Here is a 5,000-nt window from a genome sequence, read left to right as displayed (position 1 = left end):
TATTGTTATTGTTATTGTTATTATTGTTATTATTATTACATATATCTTTATTTTATGATTCTTATTGACGTTTCTTGTATTATTACTATTACCATTATTATTTATTACTATTATTGTGGTTGCTGTTGTTGTTTCTTTTTGTTAATTACGTTTATTGTATGATTATCATCATTTTGAATGCAATTGTTCTTTGTATTGATGAATTAGCTTGTTTGGTTCAGTTATCCTGTTCAGTCAGTTTATTTTACCTGTCTTTGTTCAATAAACCCTCTTGTATTCGTGATTGGAAATAAAATGGAACAAAAAAAAGGGAAGGGACAGTGAATAGAATCAAAGAAATGAAAAAAAGAAAGAAGAAGTAACAGCAATAAAGAAGGAAAAGAAAGAGAGAAAGGAACAGTAAAGAAAGAAAGAAAGAAAGAAAGAAAGGGAAAGTAAAGAAAAAGAGAAAGAAACACGGAAGAAGTAAAAAAATATAAAATAATAAAAAGGAAGAAAGAGAAAACGAACGAAGAGGAGAGAGAGAAAGAAAGTGTGGAAATGTGTTGCGAACGAGGCGAACGAACGCCGGAAAATATGCAGAACAAGTTGGAATAGCCTATATTGTGATTTTATCATTCATTGTTTCATCGTTTCGGAATTGTGTTTTCGGCAGTGAACGAGTCGCCGGGAGATGGGATAGGTGGGAGGAAAGAGAGGGATAGGGATAGGGCACGAAAGGGATGGAGGTGAGGGATGGGGTGGGGAGAATTTTGGAGGGGGTGGGGTTGGGGGGGGAGAAAAGAGGAGGGAAAGAGAGAAGAGGGAGAAAAAAAACGGGTTTCGGGTATGTTTAGGGAAGAGAGTAAGGGAGGAAAATATTTATGAAATGGTGGGAAGAGAAGGACTGGGGTGAAGAAGAGTGGGACGAGAAGAAGGGGAGAGTTTTCACGTGGTTCCCAATCGCCCCCCCCCCCCCCCCCACACACACACACACGTTCCCTGCCTATTCTCCCCTTTCCCCCCATTCCCCCGTTCCTCGTAGAAGCCTTCTCCCCTGATCCTCTCCCTCTCCTTCTCCCTTCCTCTCCCTCCCTCTCCCTCCTCCCTGCCTCTCCCTCCCTTCCCTTCCCCTTCTCCCTCCCTTCCTCTCCCCCCTCCCTCCCTTCCTCTCCCCGTTTCCCTTCATTCTTCTCCCCCTTTCCCTCTTCCCTTCTCTGCCTATCCCCCTTTCCCTCCCTTCCTTTCCCCCTTCCCCCCCTTTCCTCTCCCCCTTTCCCTCTCCATTCCCTCCGTCTCCCTCCGTCTCCCTCACACGTGGCGGGCGGCCGGGCCCTCCCTTGACAACTCGCCCATGAATGGAGGGTTGAGGCGACCATGCCACGGCGGCGCTGCTCGGGCCCTTCCCGCGGGCTCGTCTGGGATGGGATGGTCTCGTGGGCGAAAGCCGGGGGGGGGGGAAGAAGAGAGGGAAGAGAGGAGAGGAGAGGGGGGAGGGGGGAGTGGCGAGGAGGAAGAGAAGAGAAGAGAGAAAAGAGAGGAGGGGGGAGTAAAGAGGAGAAGTTAGAGAGAGGATGAAGATGAGGGAGAAGGAAGGGGATGTATTAGAGAGATAGGTGAAAACAGGGGTGGATGGGGAATAAGAGCGAAAGAGAAGGGAAATGTGTGTATGTGGTGGGGAAGAGGGGAAAGAGAGATGGAGGCAAGGTGGGGAAGGAGGGAGGATGGGCGCGAGGGGAGAGGGCGAGGGGAGTGAGGAGGGCTGTGGGAGGGAGGGGGAAAGTGGGGGGGAGCCGTGTGTGGCTGCGACCTGCCTGCACTATTGATTATTGTTACAGCAGACCTTATGCGCCGCCACCCAGGGATGCTCCGGCCCGAGACTTCCACTTGGAGGCTTCGGGAGGAGGAGGAGGAAGGAGGAAGGGAAGAGGAGGATGGAAGGGGAGGGAGAGTAATAAAGAGAGGGATTGGGAGAGAGGACAAAGAAGGAAGGGAAGAGGGAGAGACAGGAGGTGAGGAATAGGGAGGGGGAGAGGAATGAGGCGAGGTATAGGGGGAGAGGGATCAAAAGAGGAAAGGAGAGAGGGAGATGAATAAAGAGAGGGATTGGGAGAAGGAGAGAAGTAATGAGATGGAGAGAGGGAGAGAAATCAAGAGGTGAGTGCAAGCCGGAGATGAGTAAGGGGAGGGAAGAAGAGGAGAGGGATGGGGAAGGAAGGGAATTAAGAGGAAGGGAGATTGGAAAGATAGAAAAAGGGAGAGGAAAGGCGAAAGGACATAAGTGAGAGGAAAATAGAAACAAAGAAGAAGGCGAGGAAAAAGAGAGCGTGCGGAGAGGTGGTGCTTTGAAGACAAGTATATAGAATGGGAGTGGATGATGGAGAATGGGGAGGAAGAGAAGAATAGATAGGCAAGAAAAAATGAAGTGGAGGCTAGGGAAGAAGAAGGGGGGAGATGGCGAATAGACATGGGAAAGGAAGAGATCTTGAAGAAGGAAGAGATGAAAAAGTGCACACTTGCAAAAGGAGAATTAGTAGGAAGAGAAGAGAGGGGATTACAAAGGGAAGGCGTAGGCAAAGGGGAAGGGACGTAGAATGAAAAGATAAAGCGAAAGTAAGGGATATTTAAGTAGTGGGAGGGGAGGTGCTCCGTGTGAGTGAGAAGGCATGGGAAAAGGGAGAGAGGAAGAATATGATGACAAAAGATGATGCAAACAGGAGAGAGTGAGTGCCCCCCAAACGCGCGCGCACGCACGCACGCACACACACACACACACACACACACACACACACACACACACACACACACACACACACACACACACACACACACACACACACACACACACACACACACACACACACACACACACACAGGTTGACCGACGCACAAACACATATACATGGGGATCTAGATGTAAAAATAAGAAAACAAAAGGCAGATGGATGATGATTAAGAGGTAAAGATCGATTAAGAGAGTAGATAATATTTTGAAGACATAAAGATGCAAATTGGGCAACGGAAAACATAGTAAGATAAACGGCGTGGAAAGAAGGATATTAACCGAGACAAGACAAACAGATAAAGGAAAAACGAGGAGGCGGAGAAGGAGAGAAATTGGTCGGGGCAATGTTATTAGGATACAAATGCACTCAAAGGTTACCTCGGGCACGGTGCAACGCGGATCCAGACGGTACTTAATTCGAGATGGAATTCCCGGTCCAAGGGGAATTCGTCCTCGAGGGATGCGCCCTAAGATCGCGCTGCCCTGGCCCTCGCCCTGGCCCTCGCCCTGGCCCTCGCCCTGGCCCTCGCCCTGGCCCTCGCCCTGGCCCTCGCCCCTGTGTCTGTCCGTCTCAGCCTTTGTCTGTTGTAGTCTCTCTCGTTTTCTGTTTCTCTCTCTTTTGTCGCTCGCTTGTAATACTGCTCTTTCTTTTTTCTTTCTTTCTTTCTTTCTTTCTTTCTTTCTTTCTTTCTTTCTTTCTTTCTTTCTTTCTTTCTTTCTTTCTTTCTTCCCTCCCTCCCTCCCTCCTCCTCCCTCCCTCCTCTCCCTCCTCTCTCTCTCTCTCTCTCTCTCTCTCTCTCTCTCTCTCTCTCTCTCTCTCTCTTCTCTCTCCTTTTCCTTCTCTCTCTCTCTTCCTTTCTTCCTTTCTTCCTTTCTTCCTTTCTTCCTTCTCTCTCTCTCTTTATTCCTTTCTTCCTTTCTCTCTCTCTCTCTCTCTTTCCTCTTCTTTTTCTCTCTTCTCTCCTCTCTCCTCTCTCTCTCTCCTTCTCTCTCTCTTTTCTCTCTGTTCTGTGTGTGTGTGTGTGTTGTGTGTGTTGGTTTTGTGTGTGTGTTGTGTGTGTGTGTGTGTGTGTTGTGTGTGTGTGTGTGTGTGTATGTGTGTGTGTCTGTCTGTGCCTTTTGCCTGTGCCTTTGTGTATGTATCTCTCTCTCTCTCTCTCTCTCTCTCTCTCTCTCTCTCTCTCTCTCTCTCTCTCTCTCTCTCTCTCTCTCTCTCTCTCTCTCTCTCTCTCTCTCTCTCTTTCCTCTCTCCCCTCTCTCTCCTCTCTCTCTCTCTCTCTGTGTGTGTGTGTGTGTTGTGGTGTGTGTGTGTGTGTGTGTGTGTGGTGTGTGTGTGTGTGTGTGTGTCCTGTCCTGTCTGTCTGTCTCTGTCTGTCTGTGCCTGTGTCTTTGTGTATGTATGTATGCATATGTGTATGTGTACGTGTATGTGAAAGATAGCGAATGAGAGAGAGAAAGAAAAAAGTAAGAAAGAAGAAGGAGAGAGAGAAAGGAAAAAGAAAGAAAAAAAGAAGAAAGAAAGATAGAAATAAAGAAAATGAGAGAGGGAGAGAGGGAGAGAGAGAGAGGGAGGAGAGAGAGAGGGAGAGAGAGAGAGGGAGAGAGAGAGAGAGAGAGAGAGAGAGAGAGAGAGGGAATAGAGAGAGGGAGATAGAGAGAGGGAGAGAGAGAGAGGAGAGAGAGAGAGAGGGGAGAGGAGAGAGAGGAGAGAGAGAGAGAGAGGGAGAAGAGAGAGAGAGAGAGCGAGAGCGAGCGAGAGAGAGAAAGAGAAGGGGAGAGGGAGGTACATTTTAGGGAGAATAAAGAAAAGTGAAGAGGGTGAAAGGACAAAAACAAATAAACACACAAGCGTCTCTTTGTTTGTGTGTGTTGTTAGTGTTCACCGACGAGTGGCTTACCGACCCTGCCATCAGGTCTCCTCCAAAGATCTTTGTACATGGATACAGTATTTTTTCAAGATTCTGGAAATTCCTTTCATTGTGCTTTATTGCATTCGCGGTAGAGAGCGCACAATTTATACGAATGTAACATTTTTCTTGTAGTGAAATATGGCGCGGCTGCTGCGTAGATTTATTAACATTTATAGTAGGATGACGTACCCGTCTGTGCTTTATAACTAACGTGACATTTTCTTTTGTGTTACAGATACTGTGATGGCTGTTGGTGGATAGACTAGACCCGCCGGCAGGGCGACCTGCAAAACCCACGCCCACTTAGTGTATACCCACCTTCCTCC

At 47.9% G+C, this 5,000-nt stretch overlaps 1 protein-coding gene across 1 annotated transcript in view; it reads left to right on the top strand.

Annotated features, from left to right (window-relative positions):
- Window positions 1–5,000, top strand: part of LOC119583052 (rho GTPase-activating protein 190-like) — a 175,780-nt gene that overhangs the window by 78,400 nt on the left and 92,380 nt on the right. The window contains 1 exon segment of the mRNA XM_037931564.1: window positions 4,910–5,000. This exon segment is cut by the window's right edge and continues 630 nt beyond it. The gene's annotated coding sequence lies outside the window, so the exon portion shown is untranslated.

The sequence above is a fragment of the Penaeus monodon genome, chromosome 16, assembly GCF_015228065.2.
Source record: "Penaeus monodon isolate SGIC_2016 chromosome 16, NSTDA_Pmon_1, whole genome shotgun sequence".
Taxonomy (NCBI): Eukaryota; Metazoa; Arthropoda; class Malacostraca; order Decapoda; family Penaeidae; genus Penaeus; species Penaeus monodon.
Note: the sequence above shows the minus strand (reverse complement) of the source record. Positions and strands in the feature narration are given on the sequence as shown.